The 19,309-nt window shown below is 48.1% G+C and overlaps 2 long non-coding RNA genes across 3 annotated transcripts in view; one reads left to right on the top strand and one right to left on the bottom strand.

The window, feature by feature from the left end:
- The window catches only part of LOC106148773, a 19,089-nt gene extending 6,180 nt beyond the window's left edge, over positions 1-12,909 (top strand). The window contains exons 3-7 of the long non-coding RNA XR_001234456.1: positions 6,569-7,068; positions 7,665-7,819; positions 8,121-8,218; positions 12,349-12,697; positions 12,828-12,909. This is a non-coding gene — a long non-coding RNA (uncharacterized LOC106148773). The remainder of the gene's footprint in view (positions 1-6,568; positions 7,069-7,664; positions 7,820-8,120; positions 8,219-12,348; positions 12,698-12,827) is intronic.
- Positions 7,063-18,773, bottom strand: LOC102021468. Of its 2 annotated transcripts, none has more exons than XR_001234458.1 (3): positions 18,115-18,773; positions 17,657-17,745; positions 7,063-7,600 (listed from the first exon to the last, which is right to left on the bottom strand). It is a non-coding gene; the product is annotated as an uncharacterized LOC102021468 (long non-coding RNA). The 2 variants fall into 2 exon arrangements; XR_001234457.1 differs by lacking the exon at positions 7,063-7,600 and adding an exon at positions 15,747-15,835.
- Positions 18,774-19,309: the final 536 nt, after the last annotated feature.

Here is a 19,309-nt window from a genome sequence, read left to right as displayed (position 1 = left end):
AAATAACCTCACATTTAAACAAAAATAACTTCCATAAATGTCTCACCGTGTTTAAACTATATATACATTAACATTATATATATATATGTAATAAATACGTAAAGGTTCCTTTTTCCTCACAACCTCATTAGCATTTATTGCTTTTGAGTCCTTGATGATAGTCATTCTTTCTAGAATAAGACGGCATTTCAGTGTTATTTTTATTTGCATTTCTGCAAAAGATGTTGAAAGCCAGTGCAAGCTTTTTGGTTTCAAGTCCAAAGAAGTCTAATACTTATTGTTCAGTGAAAAGACAATGGAATTGAGAAATCAAATTACTTCATTTCATGCCCATGTCTCTGTTTGCAGTGGCATACCCAAATCGCACTTTGCGCTTTTGCTGAATGTGATGGTGTATATCTACTTGTCTCCCCAAGGTCCCATGGGTTCACTGGTGGGGCTTTCGGGAGGTGAGCGGATCATGGGTGCGCAGTACTAGATTAGTCCACTGATGGCTTCACCGCTGGGTGTGATGTTGGGAGGGGAAGCTTGTTGGGAAGCAGGGGCTCCTTGGGCGTGGCCTGGCGGGTATACGTCTCTCATACGCCTTGATCTCTTGCTGCTTCTGCCTGCCGTGTCATGAGCCCTTTCTCCTCTGCATGTAGCCCTGCCTTGGAGCTAGCTGACCACAGGCTGAAACCTCTACAACTATGAGCTAAATAAACCTTTCCTCCTTAGGGTAGTGGGCAGGATCTTGTGTCTTGGCAATGAGAGAATAACTAAACTGGTCAATGAGCGATATCAATTTTTTAGTCTGTACAATTACTTACTGCAAAAGAAACAAAGTGCCGTGAAATCCTGTGGCTCTCACAGAAAAGAAACTTGACACAGACTTGCAGAAACTGAGAATTCTGATAGCACTTGGCATTGCCCATAAAGAAATGTAAATTTGAAACAAACTTCTACGAACTATCTGAAATAAAAATAAAGATAACCATGTCAAAGGAAAGAGTAAATTAGTTTTGGGTTTGTGTGTGTGTGTGTGTGTGGGGGGGTGGTACCTGAGATTGAACGCAGGGCTCTCACACTGAGCTGCACATACTCTCAGTCCGTTTTACTGTTTTGAATTTTGAGATAAGGTCTCACTAAGCTGCCAACTTGCAAAGGCTGGGCTCAAACTTTTGGTCTTCCTACCTCAGCCTCCCAGAGTGTTGGGATGTTTCTCTAGAAAATGATAATTCAAAAGCATCATATCAGAAAATCATAAAGAATATGTTGAAAAAAATGGGGAAATAGTTTTGTGGAGTTAAATCGTGCATTTAATTACTAAAAAAAAAAAACTGTTGTTTTTCTGGGATATTTGATATTTACACGTTTGATGCCACTTGAAGTTGTTTCTTTCATCATTCTAATAAACCTCTGCTTTCACACTGAGTTTCTTCTTTAATGTGTGCCCTGAGAAGCGTCTCTGAGTGGTGTGAGCTTGAGAGCAGGTCCAGACGGGCCCTGGCAGCTAGCTCCGGTGCCTGAGGGGCTGAGAGGGTGGGGAGCTCCTGTGCCTGAGGAGGGGCTGAGGGGGTGGGGAGGGGCAGGCAAGCGGGGAGGGCAGTTCAGAGCCGAGGGCAGAGGAAGACAGGCAGGTGAGGTGACTGCTGCGATCAGGGCAAGGGAGTGAGACCTCGGGTCTGTCTTCTAATCAGGGGGAAGGTGAGAGATCACTCATGAAATAATTATCCCAATCATGGAAAATAAAGCGGTGGAGAAATGTATGTTCATTAACCATCTTACTTAAATTCAACGCAAAGGTCCCTCCCGCCGCAGAGCGTGGGTGCGGGCCGAGGCCTTCCTGCCCGGCCTGGGTCTGCCTCGTGTGCTTCCTCTTTGGCTTTCTGACCCAAACCACACCCAGGAACCCTCCCCTCCAGCATGGCGTTAAGGCTTACAGGGAGTCGTCCGAGGGCAGCACCCTTCCAGAGTGCTCCATTGTTTTTCTCCATTTTTTTACGGTTTTCTTGCCAATATACAATTCAGAAAGTAGCAGGACTTTTGCGGCATTTTGGATATTTCCAGATACTCCACTACAGCTTTTACAGGAACCGCTCTGCTCTGTACTCATATCCATCCATTTATAAATTCTTCACTGCCTGCACAGTGGTCCTCACAAGAGCGGCTGGCAGCGACCCTCAGAGCCACCCAGCTCGGCTGCTAACGGCAGAGGGGGACAGGCCTTCCAGGGAGCCGCTAACCGCTCAGGTGGCCTCTGAGTGTGTTTTCCTGTCACAGGGAGAACATGCTGTATGTACTCTGTGAGTATCAAGCAGAACGTGCTCAAGATTTACTCCAAGTGTAAGCAAAGGCAAGCGGTGCAAAGAGCGTGCAGAAAGTAGGATTGTTCAAACTTGGTTGAACCGAGGTGGTCCCGAACTTCTTGGATTTTGGTTTGAGCACCAGTGCCTTCAAAAGTGCCCCTGCGCCTTATCTCCATCCCACACGCAGAGGAGAATGGGGCAGGAGATTTAAGCCTGAGCATAGGGCCACTGTATCCCATAAGCTACTCTTTTTCTCCACACCTTCTCAGCTTGAGGCACAGTGGAAGAATAGCCCCCTCCAGCTGCACCTGGGCCCCAGCCTCTGAGCTCCCACACATACAGGAAAAGGCCTGTCCAGGATTTCCCGCCTAATGGGGTTGGAGCACGTTCCAGGGCAGGCTGCTTTGCAGAGCTGTGTTTTCTGGTATTCCCTTTTCCTCATCTCTCATAGCCGATACTCGTACAATCCTTTTAGGTTTCCCTCCTCACGTGATTTTCCCTCCTCTCCACCCCCGCCACCGCCACTTAATTCTATCCTTCGTCTTCTGGACCATTGCTAAAGGCCCTTAGCTAATTCTTTGCCTTGAAACTATTCTCAATCATACTTTTTCTTTATAGAAACACTATAAGTATTAGTCAGATTTTGTCATTGTGACCAAATATACCTGAGAAAAAACTTGAAAGGGAAATGATTGCTTCTGGCTTACAGTTTCAGACATTTCAGTCCATGGTCAGCTGACCCTGACACAGAAGCATCACGGTGGAAGGACGTGGCGTGGAGAGCAGCTCACATCACGGCATCCAGAGAGCGCAAGACCAAGCAAGAGCCAGAGAAGAAGGCGGCAGGGGCAAGATACGCCCTTCAAAGGTACCCCCGTCCGGGCCCACCTCCTAACAGCCCGCTGGGCTAAGAGCTCCTCAGCGGTTACCAGTGTTCGCTTCTCGATGAGGCTGACACCATCACGATGCAGTCTCCTTGCTAGGCCGCACCTGTGAACACTGCTGCCCTGTGAACACTCTAGGCCGCACCTGTGAACACTGCTGCCCTGTGAACACTCTAGGCCGCACCTGTGAACACTGCTGCCCTGTGAACACTCTAGGCCGCACCTGTGAACACTGCTGCCCTGTGAACACTCTAGGCCGCACCTGTGAACACTGCTGCCCTGGGGCTCAGGCCCTCCATACATGAATCTTCAGGGGGCAGTTCCTACTTACACCATGGCGTTGGAAGCAATTCTGACCACGTTACTTTCCAGTCTAAAAGCCTGAACTATAAATCCCCAGCCCTCACACAGTAAAGCTGGAACTCCCCAGCCTGCAGCACAAAACCCGCTGGGATCTGGCCTTGCTTTACTTTCTCAGTGTGATGTCCTGCATTTGGAGGAGAGGACACCTGCCTGTCACAGAGGTCTGCTTTTCTCCATGGCTAGTATCACTTGAATATCAAAATGTGTTCCTCCTTAATTTGCTGAGAAGTTTTCCTCCCCTCAGCCCAGGAATGTGCCCTTTTCTGGCTCTCTACAATCCCCATGCAAGTATGTTATAAGGTTGATCACACTTATTATGACCATTCATTTATCCTTGTCTCTTAATAAATTAGGACTTCCTCAAGGGTGTAGACTGTGCCTCTGAGTTTTGTATCCAGAGCACGTGATGAAAAATATTCAGATGAGGGCATTTATTTAGGAAGCCATGGAAATGTTAGTTGGGATATCAACCCTTTGAGAACACCAACACCCCCTCCCACATTTTTTAATGTGTTAAGTTTATGTCAAAAAGTATAAATTGAAGGATTTGGCACATTTACTTCAAGAAAGATAAACTGAGACTTTTGTTTTTATAAAGGAGATATATGTATATGACTATATGACTATATATATATGACTAAAAAACAAACATTAAAAACAAGATGCATAAAAATCAAGATTCTTAAAAATAAGTTTGCCCCAGCCTACCCCTCAATCTCAGATGCATGTCAGCTGAAGCAATGCAGTGTGTAATAAAATATCTACTACTTTCCCTGCGGAGATCCAGAAAATTGTCCCAGTGGGATCTTTGTAAGAAATTTCCGGAAGTAATGAGCCTTTGCCTCATTATCCAAAATGGCGGAAGGCAGACACCGAGAGAGACCCTGAGAAGAAATGACCACCAGGGGACACCATTCTCTTGCTTGGGGCACTGTGGTAACTGTCAGGCTTCCAAGGAAGACAATGTTGGAAAGTCCTGGCAGAGTTATGATGCGTTCCTAGAATAGGGCAGCGAGAGTCCCAGTGTTTATTATGCACTCTGCTGAGATGAAAGGCCCTGCTGGCACAGGACAGAATGTTCCAGCACAGGATGTTGGTGTCAGAACATTGGTTATAAAAGGAAGGGAGTGTCTTGTATGGGGGCAGCTTAGCTTTTAGCTACAACATGAGATACAAGGCCACCATGGAAGCTGTCTTATTTAGTCTGAGGTTCCACATCTCTGCCTTTTATTGCCAAGAATCAGTCTAAGGGCTTTTCCCATGAGCTAATCAGGACAGTCCAAGGTAGGCTGAGGCAAGGCAAGCCAGCCAGGAACAGGGAAGAGCTGGTCTGTTGTGCAAGTTCCCCTGCTATGACACCAGCTGTTGCAACACTGAGCATGCCCAGCAGGGCCTGCTGGGGGCAGGTGGCTCGAGGCTGTTTCACAAGGCCCTTTATGGGTGTTTTTTTCCTTTCTTATTCTCTCCATGCAGCTGTAGCACAAGCAAAATCAAAGCCGTGCTTCTGCTGGGCTTCCACAGGAAAGTGCCCTCTCTTCTCCACTGTCCTTTCAGTCCCCTACACCCTGTGGCTTTGACATGATTTATAAACATGGAGCCAACAGCTTGTCCTCACCCCAAGGTCAGTGCCTGTGGAACCTGGGGCCTCCTGCAGCTGTGAGGCTTGGGATAAACATGTGTGCTCTAATAGTGGTCTGCCTTCTAGGTGGAGGCAGGGGGCTTCGTGCCAGGAGGGCCCTTTAGGGGACCAATTTATCCTGGCTTGCCAGGGGCTTTCCTGCTTTCAGCATTGACAGGGATGTACCCAAGGAAGCGTTCAGTTCTGGCAAAAAAGGGACAATTGCTTGAATAGCCCCACCCCGCCTGAATAGCTGTTTGTCCTGAAGCGACTCTATACTTGTGGATGTAGTAGTTTAATGAAATTGATGGCATTTCCCGTATATATTGGCTGCCTGAAATTCCAGAGCCTAATTTGTACTTTTCTCTAGAGGGATTGTTATGTATGTTTAATTCAGTGATGGTGAACCTTTTAGAGACAAGTGCCCACTGCAACCCAAACCCACTTACTTACTGCAAAGTGCCAACACTACAGTTAAACCTGAATATTGAGGGTTTAGCTTAGAAAAAACAACTCATACATTAGCATTTTTTGACTGAAAAGAGATATGCATTTGCTGTATATTCACCACCCTATGGAAGTATGTTCACCTTTCTGCTGGTCAATCCTTATGTCCTTCGTTATTTTGATACCTTTTGTAGGTTTATCTACACAGCTTGGTAACCACTTTAAATTCTCTTGGAAAGACTTCCATCTGCTGGGCCCCCTCTCAGACTCCTTCTGAGCTGTTGTGGATCCTTCTTTGAATGCCTCTGACCCCAGCCAGAAAGCACAGTTGTGATCAAACAGACCTGATTTGGCACAAGGGAAGAAGCACTTATCTTAAGCATTGGTTGTTGCGCACAGAGGTATTTTCAGAAGTGATTTAAAAACGTGTATGCCTGTGCTTAAGTTATTCTCCACTTCTGAATCAGCTTAACGATTTCTCTGTCACAGGGTAAGGTAAACATCAGTCCAGCTGTCACTTCAAGCCGTCAGTGTGGAGGTTTCTGCTCACTCATTTTTGCTTTTCGTGCGTAGGAAATTCTAAGCATAGGGTCAGCACTCGGGTGGCTAAGCCTGGGCCAAACCGAACCGTCCCAGGCTGGGATGGCAGCACGGTTGGGCCGCTTGGGTGAGGGGTGAGGCTTGGCTGTGGGGTGGCTCGGAGGGTGGGAGCCTGCAATTCTCAGCGTCTGTGTACAGTTCTTTGCCTTTGGCTGTTTTGATTCACAGTCTGAGAGGTACCTGTAGGCTAATTAACTTCTTCTGCCACTCAGAGAAAGAATCCAGGCACTAACGGGTAAAGGGATTTAGTAGGATTCGGCCAGGGGATCGAACCCTGGGACTAGTGAATCTCGGGGGCAAGAATCACTTAGAAAATGTATTCAAAGTCTGTTCACTCCAATAATCCCCCCTTGTATTTATCTTTCCAGACACTCACTGCCTGCCTTAGAACAAATTCAAATGGCAAATTCGACTTCAGGTCTGAAAAAAATGTGGCCTGCAGCCACCAAGTGCTGTTATCTGAGTCCTCCAAATGGTCCACAGGAAAATGACGCTCATTTGATTGATTTCTCCTAGCACCCAGCAGATTGTGATTCATGGGCAAGATACTCCCTGTGGTTGTTAGAATACTTTCAAGCAATGGACGTACTGAAGAGGCCTCTGCGTCTGAAGACAAGGTTCTAAATGAGACGTCGTAAGCCTTGTTGCTGAGCAAAGGCTTCCCTTTGAAATCTGTGACCTCCGCTTGCTCCTGGTTTTAGCAGAGCATTGAACCTCAGCCAGTTTCACCAAAATCTATTGCAGGCTTTGATCTTCATCACAAACTGCAGTTCTGAGCTTTTGCCCCACTCGGGAAGTGGACCTCAAGAAACACTGCAGTTTCTGCAGGATAACTTAGTCAGGTGCTCAAGCTCATGACCAGTTTAGGGTAAGTATGCCGTATGTGATACATTCAGCATGATGTGATTTTATTTTACTTTTTGCAGAACTGGAGATTGAACCCAGGGCCTCACTGTTGCTGGCAACTGTCCCACCCCTGAGTACGCCCACCCAGCACCTTCAGTATGATTTGTGATTTCCTTTTTTTGAGAAACCTCATGACACACAACACCTTGAAGGCTCCCCAAGCCGCTGTGAGGAACATTTGAGCCAAACCAAAATCCTCTGGCGTTGGGTTGTCTGGTGGGTCTTCTCCATAATAGGCACAAACTCTTATAACCTGTGCCATGGCCTGGCTGTGTGAAAGTAACTCTATCAAAACAGGCTGCATCCTTTTCCAGCTGAGACCCATTAGGCTCTGGGAATCTCCCCCGGGAAGTCATAAGTGTCCAAAAGACAGTCTCAGCCACATGAGGAGAGGCCAGGGAGAGAGGCTCATAGTGGTAGGCAAGACTTCAGGCAAGAGGTGATGGCCAGGAGTGATCTTCCTTGGCTCGAGGCTTTGTAGGTACAGGAAGCATCTAGAAAAAACAAACGGTTGGATTTATTGGGGCAGGGAGTTACACCACCCCTGCACTTCCTCAGGAGACAGAGCGGCAGGAGAGGGAAACTTGAACTCATTGTCTATGGAAAAGCACTTCGCCTCCTCCTTGCAGAGAGGGAGCAGTGACGAGGAGGTATGGGACAGAGGAAAGAAGAAGAACACCTGAATTTGAAAGGAGCCACCATCTACATTTAAGGTGGAGACAGCGTCACAGCAGCTTGGGACACTGCGGGCTCTAGGGCAGGCCCATATTAGTGGTGCTGTTTCGCCACCTCCTCTAACGTCTTAGCGCTCCCAGAGTGCTTTCTGATTCACTGCCCAGCTGTGCAGTTGGGTGAGGGTTCATCCCTGAGAGTTGCGGGAGACCGATTCCCGGTGTGGTGGTGGGTATCAGGTTGTGTGGACTTCGTCCTTGTGGGCTTTGTGTGCTATGCGGGGCGGCAACCTTCGTCCTGCCTGCATGAGGTGTGACTGTCTCTGCTCCTTCTTTCTCTCAGAAACATGGGCCTGGAGCCTCCCTCGCTTGGGTGTCAGCAGATGGATGTCCTGAAAGGCCATGAGTCCTAGAGGCTCGGTCACCACCCACTCAAGACAGGTGAGAACCTAAAGCTGCATCAGAAAGTAACATCTATTGAATGGTAGCATGAATGAAGGACTAAACAAACAAATGAAATAGTAAAAAGTACACAAAAGGAGGAGAATTCTCAGTGCTAAAGATTAGTATTTGTGGGATTTTCCCAATCCCTGAAGTTCCAATGCTTTTGAAACCCACAGCCCTCTATTTAGGAGACATCGTGAGGGAGGGCTCTGCACTACCATGCAAATGCTCCAGGGCAGGTCAGAGCACAGCCTGGACCCGCAAGGGTCCCAGGTCACACGCCCGTGAGCACCTGCAGAGGGGCAGGAGGTCTGCGAGCGCAGCAGTGTCCCAGTCTCTCAAAACTAACCCTGGGTCACCATGGAGGCGCATCGGACCTGGGGGAGTGGGCGTCCCTGCTCAAGGCTCTGCGTCTTCTCCTCCCAGGCACAGACGTCCAGGGAGAAGAGGTTCTGGGCAAGATTAAACCAGAGTTGTCAGGTTCTTTCTTTGCTAACCATTGTCTGTACTGTTTAAAACACAAGCCAGATAAGCAGTTTGATATAACATTGTACATACACCTAACCTAACTTTATACATACAACCTAACCTAACCTTATGCATACAGCCTGACCTAACGTTACACATGCAGCCTGCCTAATGTTATACACACAGCCTGATCGAACATTCTACATACAGCCTGATCTAACATTATACTCCATGCAGTTGTGTGTCACCCACTTACCAATCAGATGACAATAGAAAAATTGACTCCTACACTCAGTGGCGTCTGTACTCAATCATGTACATCCAATGTGGCTGACTTACACAAAGTCCAACTGATTTCCACATGCCTGAGTCCCAAACGTGAGATCAGAAAGCTGAGGGAAATGAATAGAGCAAGGGATTCATCTTGTTTTGGGCTGGTAATGCAACTGTAAGTTGAGGACTATGCAAAAACAATTTATTTGATATAAAATCTTGGGAATTTTAAAAAATAAAATAATATGGCAGTGCTTGGGTTTGTTCCTCATGCCTCCAATCTGATAGTTCCACAACTGTTTTCCAAACTTTTTCCTAACCTGTGCCTTAAAAGAATGTTTTAAATCTCTCTTCCCTTGTACATTTTAAATGACATTTAAATTATTTTCTTCAAAGATTTAAATGACTACAAATGATAGAACTTTCTACATACCATCAATATAGACATTTTCAAGTAAGATGGCTCCATTATTCCTTCAAAACCATATCTTTTGGGACATAAATACAAAAGTATTTGATGTAAATTCTCATCCATTTAAATACACATAGTCATTCCTTTTCTAGCTTTGGAAATCTGATATCTTCATATTGTATTTCCATTCCTTTTCCACACTGGATTTTAACCCAAGGAAATATGATTTCATGATTAAAAATTTGTATTGATTGCCCATCTGTCTTGGTTTCTTTTCTCTCATTGCTGAGACAAAATACCTCACACCCAGAATTAAGGAAGGACAGGTTTATTTAGCTCACTGTTTGTGAAGGTTTCAGTCCATACTCGGCTGGTTCCAAGGCAGAGTGGCACATGGCAGAGGGCAACAGTTCGCAGTGGTGGAAGACAGCAAAAGCAACAAGAGCACAAGGGGAGGATCTACGGCAAGCAGCCTCTTCCCCTGCCTTACATTGTATGCAAACTCCCTGCCCCAGGGGCTGGTGTAGCACTCACATCCATAATCCCAGCATTGAATCATGGATCAATCATAAACTCTAGAAGCCCGCCCCATGACTGCATGAGGCTTTAGGGAGACATCCAGACACAAACCGTAACACCATCCTACTACTTTGCTGTAACAATGATGACTTTATGAGTGGTAAGGTCATGAGGGCTCTGTGCTCACCAAAGGGTGATGTCATCATCATGGGAACTGGTTGTTCTAGAAGTGAGTCCAGCCTCTCCTGTTCTGTCCAGCTCACCTGCCCTCCCCCCACCTTGGGTGATGCAGCATGAAGGGTCTCCCCAGCTGTGGGCACCTCCACCTTGGACTTCTCAGCCTCCAGACTGTTAAGAAATAAATCTTTGTTCTTTATAAATTACCTGGCCTCAGGTATTTGTTCATAGCTGTACAAAACAGATGAAGAAGCCAGGCACGGGGGTGCATGCCTATAATCCCAGTACTCTTGGAGGCTGAGGCAGGAGGATTGCAAGTTTAAGCCCAGCTGGGCAACTTAGTGTTTTAGCAAGACTTTGACCCAAAATCAGAAAGGCAAGTGTTCAATTCTCCATACAGAGAAAAGGGGAGAGGGAGGGAAAGGAAGAGGGAGGGAGGAGGAAGAGGAAGAGGAAGAGGAAGAGGAAGAGGAAAGGAAGGAAGGAAAGAAGGAAGGAAGGAGGGAGGGAAGAAAGGAAGGAAGGAAGGAAAGAAGGAGAAGTAGGGAAAAAAGGACAAAGACAACCCCACAGGGGAAGCACAGTGCAGAGCAGCACTGCTCCTCCTCCCCACCCTTCGTCCATCAAGGCCCCATGCTTGCCTCCTTTCAAGCTCGATCTCCCCACCTTTCTGTCTCAGAGCACCTGAGGAAGAGGCCACTGGGACCTCTCCTGGGCTCAGAGCCTGGTGAGCCTACCGCCTTCCTCTCTTTCCTGCTTCCTTTCCCACAGGGGAAACGAGCAGATATGTGGGTTTGAACCAGGATGTGAATACCAGGTCATGTTTGGTAAAAGGAAAGCTGTTTCGTTCACGTTGGGAACTTCTCTTCTGAAGACCCTGGGCTCATGCAGTAATGCCGTGGGTTTTATTCTCTGTAGACTGGGTTGTGCTTATTTTCTCCACAGTGCGGCCCTTTGTTTGTACCTTTAGCGCTGAGACTCTTTGCTCCCTTGCCTCCTTTGCCCAGCCCTGATTCCCATCACTTGCAGGGAAGTCAGTGTTGCTGCTTACCTGTCTGTGCTGGGATCATCAGGGCCAGGGCCCCACGCTCAGCACAGACTCTTGGCCAAAGGCATCGTCCACCTGAGCTATTGGTGTCAAATGAGCCAGCACCTTAGGCCCGGCTTCTCCTTGTAAGCACACTTAAGTTCAGGAGATGCACCACTGAAAGCAAAGGGCTGGGTGGCGGTCACCCTGGATTCATAAAAACCACTCATTCATCAGCGTTTCCAAAGCACTGATGATGTGCAATGCCTTCAGAGGCACCATGGTGGAATAAGATAGACAAGACCTTAGCTGCCCGTCTCGACATGCATGCTGCCTTATGGACGAGAATCCACTGAGGTTTGGGGCTGTAGTACATGTTTCCCTCATTTACCGTAGTAGGTCTAAGGTCCCAGATTCTGTACTCCCCACTTAGTGCCAGGGTGCTGCCCACACATCCTGAGGCTCAGGGCTGCCCGTGCTGCCTCTGTTCCCTCTGAGTTGCTCCCACTCTCACTAGGGCCACCCAAAGCCTACTTTCCTCAGATGATTGTGGCCCCAAACGTCTTATTTTGGTCTTGTGGTGTTAGAAGGGGCCCTGGATGTTCAGGACTCAGTTAAGAATTGTGTGTGCCATGCATGTTCCCAGAACACCCATTGGCAAAACTTCCTCATTCTGAGTCTCAGTGATGTACAGTGAGTGTGTCCCCATCTTCCTTACTTTCTTGTTGCTGAGACACAATACCAACACACACAACTCTAAGGAAGGAAAGGTTTAATTTAGCTAACAGTTTGTAGAGGTTTAAATCCATAGTCAGCTGGTTCCAAGGCAGGAAGTCGTGGCTCACAGCGTGGTGGCAGGAAGGAGAGAGAGAGAGATCAAGGAAGGAAGAGGGAGAACAATCTTTCCAGTCCACATCCCCAGTGACCACCACCTCCAACCAGGCTTTGCCTTAACATCACATTCAGCTATAAACTCATAATTGAACTAATCCACTGATGAATGTCACACACCCACAATCCAATCTTCTCCTAAAAGCCCCACTGTGAGCACAGGAGGCTCTAGATGACATCTAGATATAAATCATAGCACCTCCCAAAATCCATACATTGAAATCTGTCCCTCCCATGCAATAATATTTGGAGCTTCTCATAGAAGATTAGTTCAAGACAGTGGAGCCCTCCTGGATGGGGTTGGTGCCCCTATTACAAGGGTACCAGAGGACTGACTTGTCCCTCCTTCCATGTGAGAAGACAGCAAGAAGGTGTCATCTATGAACCAGAAAGAGGACCCTTACCAGAGTTCAACCGTGCTGACACCCTGAGCTCAGACTTCCAGCTTCCAGTACTGTGAGAAATCCCTGTTGTTTCTAAGCTGACCAGTCTATGGCATTTGATTACAGAAGCTTAACAGCCTAAACCACTTGATTCCCCAATTTGTTAAACAAAATCTGCCCCAGTCAGCTTGCTGGGAGAGGTAAGCCAGAAGAACCAAGAGCAACATGTCTGGCACATCCAGGTACTCCAAGAACAGCGATCTCCTTCTCTCCTCCCAGTCTGCAAAAAGGGAGACTGTAAGCAGCTCCTCGTTTCTCATGCAGAGGTATGTGATATGAGAAGAATGCCTTATCTGATGATGCCTGTAATGAGCAGTCATCATTCTTAAATTTTGGATTCCAACCTCATTTTGCTGTGGCAGGGTGATTTATGCCATATCATATTTCCTCCTGCAGCCAGAGCAGCTTTTATTATGTCATCAATTATACATGGGCCAGTGGCTGTGTGCTGGAGCCCTGGCAGCTGAGCAAGATCTGCAGGAGGAGGCCCAGAGTCCTTAGACTGCTGCGCACAGACCCCAGGACACATGCCAATGGCTTGGCTGGACCTGTCAGTGTCAGAGACTCTGCAATCCATGTTCAAACCTGCCAACAAAGCCAGGTGTGTGGAGCTTGGTTTCCCTGGAGGAGAAAAGGCATCTGGCGTCTAAGTTTTGGCACAGCAAGGAAACAGGCTAATGGCTGGACAGTCAACAGCAGCTCCTCGGCAGGCCACACCTGGGAGCAGGGCTAGAGGGGAGGGGCGGTATCCCCTTCTGGCTCCAACAGTACTGACCACACGGAGCTATGTTGGCCCCAAAGTGAAGCTGGCCCTTTCTGGAAAAGGTCAATAAACCAGAACGTTCTTTCAGTTCCCAAGAAGAAGTACCTGCCACTCCCTGGAATCCATGGCTCAAATGCAGCTCACACGTGCCCAAGCTTGACCTAAGGGATTCGGTTTTCTGCATCAACCTACTTTGAGCCCTGGTGGGGCTGGGCATAGGGATGCTGGGTGCAGGGGTAGCCAGAATGGTTTGCTCTTGTGAGACACCAAAGACCTTTGAACGCATTCACTTATCTTGTTAGATGTGGAGGTGATCTTCTGACCAGGTATTTCAGGGAATATTCTGGAACACATGTGTGCCTTGTGAGGGTACTGAAATGTTACAGGGTGTATCCAGTTTAACATATGCTGGCAGACTTGCCAGTCCTCAGCAGGCACCCTGGGACAGAAATTCCTAGGTGTGGATTTAATGAGCTGTATCTTCCTTCTGTGCTAAGCACAAATTAGTTGAAGAAACAAGGCATATGCGAAAAATCAAATTACAGGGTGGACCGAGCGATGCCCCAGATGCCACAGGCAGTGTACAACAGACTAACAGACTCCGGCAGGATGCGGGCGATGGGCCTTTTGGGAGTTTAGCGGAGAGGAGGGCCTTGGTGAGGTTAGGGTTCGTGGTGCTTCTCGGGTTCAAGTGCAGTTCACGGAGCCAGGCTGAGGCTCCTGGCTAAGCCCAGAAAGCCAGGTCTACAGAACGTCAGATCAGCTTCCCATAAAAACTTTGAAGAAAGCAGTTACTGGGAAAACGGTTCCAGTAAGAATTTCAATGACCTCTGCCCAAGGCAGAGGAGAAGGCCTGGTAGCCTGGGAAGGTACTGACTTCTTTCCAAGGAGTGACCCACCGGGCTTCATGGACTTGTGTCTTCCTGAGGTATGGCCTGGAAGACCACACCTTGGTGTCCACTGAGGAGAGGCAAAACCAGACTAAGATGAACATCGATCAGGCTTGGAGCGGAGACCAACAGACAAAGCCTGCAGCCTGTGGCAGATGTAAGGGCCGCTCCTCGGTGCTAGTACAAGGTCCAGGCTTTATGAACGGACTGCTTCCAAGCCCCTGGTGGCGGGCCACCACCAGCCACTGTTGTCTGCCTAGTCCCAGCCACCAGCGCGGAAGCCAGCCCTGGTGTTGCCAGTGAACCTGTGCAGGTGAAGACACTGGTACTGTCTCGATGGCGGTAATGCTGGAAGAAGGATGAATGGGGTGGTCCAAGCAGCGTGCCATGACAGGGTGAAATGTGCTCCCCAGAGACACGTTCTTAAAAGGCTCTTCTTATTCTGGGTATAAAAGAGCCATTCGTGGTAGATCTAGAGAATTAACATGCTCTCTTGCTCTTCTGTAAGCAACATCTATTTTTATGTTTATATGTTAATCTATTATTATGTTCACATATTTATTTCTTTTTTTCAATGTGCATGGACCTTTGTTTCCTTTCAAGTGGTATTATACATTGTATTGGCATGTGTAAGCCCTGCAATAAATTAGACATTTAAAAAGTACATATCTCTAAAAATAATTACTTGAGTTTTGGCTAACAGAGGCACATCCCCCAAGGGAAACATCAATTTTTCGTTGGAGAAAAGGCAAACATTTTTATGCAAAGAGAGCTCATTGCACACAGTGGGGTATGGAGGAGGATACACGAGAGACAGTGCAAGTACTTTTCCCATGCAGCTGAACTGCAAAACAAGACAAATATTTTGAACAGCTCATATGTCAAGAAGACATGTGCAGGCTCCACTTATTAAAATAATAGCGGTATCCTGGTGCAGTGAGGTTGCTTTTATCTTCAAAGCAATTTATGACTGTTCATGAATTGACTTGGGACAAAAGATCAGAAACTGGCGGGAGGTCCTGGGCCTGAGATTTGGGGAAGAATGGATGGGACAGAGATCAAAGAAGCACCCCCAGACCCCATGCCTTGCTAGTAGGTAGCTTTCAGGCTGGAAAGGAAGCTGTAATTCTGCCCTGGGCTGTGCTTTCTGGACAGTGGAAGCTGACATTCCAGCGGCGGAGGAAAAAGCTGAGTCTCAGTCTGGCTCCCCTGACCTTTCTAGGTATGATCGCAGTACCTGAGTGGCCCAGGAGATATTGGCTGCGCTAGTCCCCGAGGGCCACCTCACACTCAGATGAGCCAAGAAATTTCAGATCCCAGTGTGGCTTCCTTATTGTTCCAGTCTCCAGGGACCCGGACGGCCCCACAATTGGCTCTGATACCGTCACAGTGACACCAGCTACCAAGCGCTCACTGTGTGCCGGGCACTGTGCCACTCTCCATGGGTGGTGCCTTTAACTCCCCAGATTGTTGAGGTAGACCCTGATTTCCCACTTTTCGCAGGTGGACAGTGTAGAAAGTAGTGGATTAAGTCATTTTCACAGAGTCGGTAGCATCGGCGAGTGGAGCTGGGATTCATGTCCAGGTATCTGTTTGTGGACCTCACACCCTCGCCCTTCACCCTGTTGGTGACATCCACGAGAGAAGAGACGCTGAAGTGTGCGAGCGTCATCAGCCGCCATGCGGTGAGGCTCTGGCTGCAGGCTTGCACCCGACTGCTGCACCACCTGGTGGGTGTTTGAAGACGTTGCCTGAAAGGGCAAACAATCTAATGGCTTTCAGGCAAACTCTATATGTGAGATCACAGGGGGCTGAGGAGCAGACTCTTCATCTCAACAGGACAGGCCAGGAAATGGCAAGAAGGAAGCTCTTCCCCAGACCGTGACAACACGTGTTTTTCTAGGCACTGCCAGTTGGGACCCAGATGCCGGCTTCCCCGTCCTGAGCAGATCACACACTCCACGCCCTGCACACGATCCCCCTCTTCCTTTGGCACACAGCTGTCACCCTCTGCACACCTCCCTCGAGACTGAATGACACTCAAAGTGCTGGTCACCGCCTCTTTCTGTGCCCCCTTTCTTTCCATTAACCACCCTAAGCCTCCTGCCAATACTCTGAGTGAGGGCCTGGCTCCATCAGACATGTCCACCCCGTGACTCATTAAGTACTTACAGAGTACCCGCTACAAGGTGCTTTACTAGGTGCCTAGGACATAGCTTAAATATGACATGCCTGGTCATTGCCCTCATGGAGCTTGTGGGCTAAGCAGGAGCCAGATTCCACAGAGACATGAGGAACAATTCACCCACCTAAATAAAAATTCAGGGAGTGCAGGGAAGAATAACAGGGGGTCCTGACCTCATTTGGGGTCAGAAGAGGCTGCACTGGGGAAGTGACCACTGAGGTGAAGACAGAGGTCCTAACCAAGAGCAAAGAGGGATCGGAAACTCCAGGGTAAAGGAACTTGCGGGGAGGCTGAGGTGAGTTAGGGAACTTGGAACAAGCCGCCGTGGCTCGAGCCCAGAAAGCAAGGGCCAGGGGCAAGGGGAGCAGGTGGGCGAGGCCAAGCCTTCTGGGGTTCTCAGGGTCAGAGGACAGAATTTTAATCCTAAGAGTGGTGGGAAGTTGCTGTGGGGCTTTAGTAGAGGGGTGATATGATTTCGTGCACATGTTTAAAAGGTCTCTCAAGCTTTGGGGTAGAAAACTGAACAGGGCGGGCAGGGCGGAAAAGATGCCCAATTAGAACTCCTCTGTGATGACCATTCAAGTCGGACAGAGAGGAGGGACCTGGAGTAGGGGTGGGAGGGGAGATGGAGAGGGCGGCACAAATTATCGCTTCTGCAGGCCCAACAGCAGAGTCTCTGCATACATGCAGCCAGTGCTGTAATAATAAGTGCTAAAGCTCAGCTACCACCATTGTTAATGGTCCCCGTATTTGGACTGGGAATGCAGAGATAAACCAGCATAATGCCATTCGGCAAAGGGAAGTGGCATTCTACATCAGACTTGGCAAGTCACATCTTGTCTTGTGAACCGAAGCTGGCCCAGTGTCTGCTTTTGTAAATAAAGTTTTATTGGAACACAGCCATGCTCATATTTCCATTTAGTCTATGGCTGCTTTTGGAGGTGAGCTGAGTAGTAGTTGTAAGAAAGTCTACACAACCTTCAATGCCTACAATACTTATTTTTGGCTCTTTGCAGAAAAGTCTGCTGGCCACTACTCTAGAACAATAATTTCCTGTAGATGACAGCTGAAGTTCTTTGCCCTTACCCACTGGCTTTCTGAGTCCTGAGACCAGCGCTCCTTCCCCACTCTGACTGAGGCAAAGGCCCCTCTTCCTAGCGGAAAGGAGGCTGGAGCTACATGTATACAACTAACTATAATTCTGTGCATTCTTGTCTTATGGAATGAATCAGGACGTAGTGGAAACATCCTGGTATTAGTATTCTATTTTAGGTTGAGATTCTGGGTCATTATGTTCAGACAGTCTTGAGCAGACCCCACACAAGTCGGAGTGGCTGGCAGACAGTTAAAGAGGGTATTGACCCAAGGATGGGCTCCAAAGTCTCACCATCCAGCAGAGAAGCAGCCCCACGTCCGTGATTGCTTGGGAGTCTCCACATCTTTGTTCCAGGTCACAAGCAGGGCAAATTGCTCAAACTGGAAAGGATTTTTGAAAAAGAAAGTAGAAGGATTAGCTGTGACTGGCAGTATAAAAATGTTCATGTCCTATAAGAAAAAATAGAAACATCCAATCCCAGTTATTTTGATTTCCCAGAGGTAACAACTATGAACCCCCGGGGGCAGGGGACACTTGCAGGTACAGCACCCCGACATCACGTGCAGTAGAAGAAACAGAGATCACTTGTCCGGAGCACAGGACCTGTAGGGGACTGGCCCCACCACGCCTGGATGTGTCAGCAGGCCCGTGATGAGACTCCTCCAAACTCTCCGCATCTTAGTTTGTACAGTGAGGATAATGACAAGACTTGCCTCGCAAGGTTGTTAATTCACCGAACAAGTACTTACGGACCATCTACTCAGTAGCTGTCCCTGAAACAGGTGTCTCTGCTTCGGAGGGTGCAGTTAAAGAAGTCAGACGGTGTCCCCTGCCGTGAGAGGGAGCGAGAGGTGACACAGAGCGGTCTGTGAGCGCGGATGGCGTGTTGCGGAGAATCTCACCCACCCCACCGATAGTCCCCGTACGGTTTCTTTAGCTGTCCAGGAGTCAGGCAAGTGGCCATCTGGGGACGGAACACTGACTTACAGCTTGATGACGGTGAGGAGAGGGAGGTACTGGTCCCACGTGAACAGCTTCAAGGGTCCCTGAAAAGCACTCACGGAAATAAATGACACTTTAATGGAACACCATAAAAATATGTGAAAGAGTCCATAGTGAACGAGATATCAAAAGTTTAAGCACAAACAGGCTCCAGTGTGACTGAATTTTTCAACATTCGCAGCACATAAACCAGAGAGCTCCCTATTGCTGTTGGCCAGGCTGGAGGAAGTGGAAGCAAGTAAATAATGAACAGGGCACCACATCAAGGTCCAGTTCCCAGGCCTGGAGGTCTGCGGCTGGGCAAGGCGGAGGTGTGGACCTCACAGGCAGAGCTGGGCAGCAGAGGGTCAGAACTCCGGCAGGGCCTCTGCCTGTCGGGGCTTCGGCCTCACCGGGCTCTGTCACCTGCAACACTCACACATACACATACACACACGCACACTCACACATACACATACACACATGCACACTTACACTGAGTAAGTATTTGTTTCCACCAGGAGACTGAAACACTCTCTCGGGCACTTAACAAAAGTTAAAATGATTTGTGTCACATATAAGACTGAAGCAATAAATTACTATGTGAGAGCCAGTGTATGCATATGCCAGTGAGTCTGTGTGCCAGTGTGTCTGTCGGTGTCAGCCAGTGTATATGTATGCTTGTGTGTGTCTTTGTGTAGTGGACGTGTGTGTTTGTGTGTCTGTCAACATGTATCAGTATGAGCGTCAGTGTATGTCAGTGAGTGTGGTGGGATGGATGCATGGATGTGTCAATGTATCAGTGAGGGTGTTTGTGTATGTGTATGAGTGTGTCAGTGCACCAGTGAGCATGCCTGTGTGTGTTTCAATGGGTCAGTGTGTTAGTGTGTATGTGTGTTTCTATATGTTGGTGTGTGTCAGTGTGTTAGTGTGTGTCACTATTTGTGTCAGTGTGAGTGCTTG

This window comes from Chinchilla lanigera, unplaced genomic scaffold (genome assembly GCF_000276665.1).
Source record: "Chinchilla lanigera isolate Chin_1 unplaced genomic scaffold, ChiLan1.0 scaffold00028, whole genome shotgun sequence".
NCBI classification, from domain to species: domain Eukaryota; kingdom Metazoa; phylum Chordata; class Mammalia; order Rodentia; family Chinchillidae; genus Chinchilla; species Chinchilla lanigera.
The sequence above is the reverse complement of the archived record's forward strand: the minus strand, read 5'-3'. Positions and strand labels throughout refer to the sequence as shown.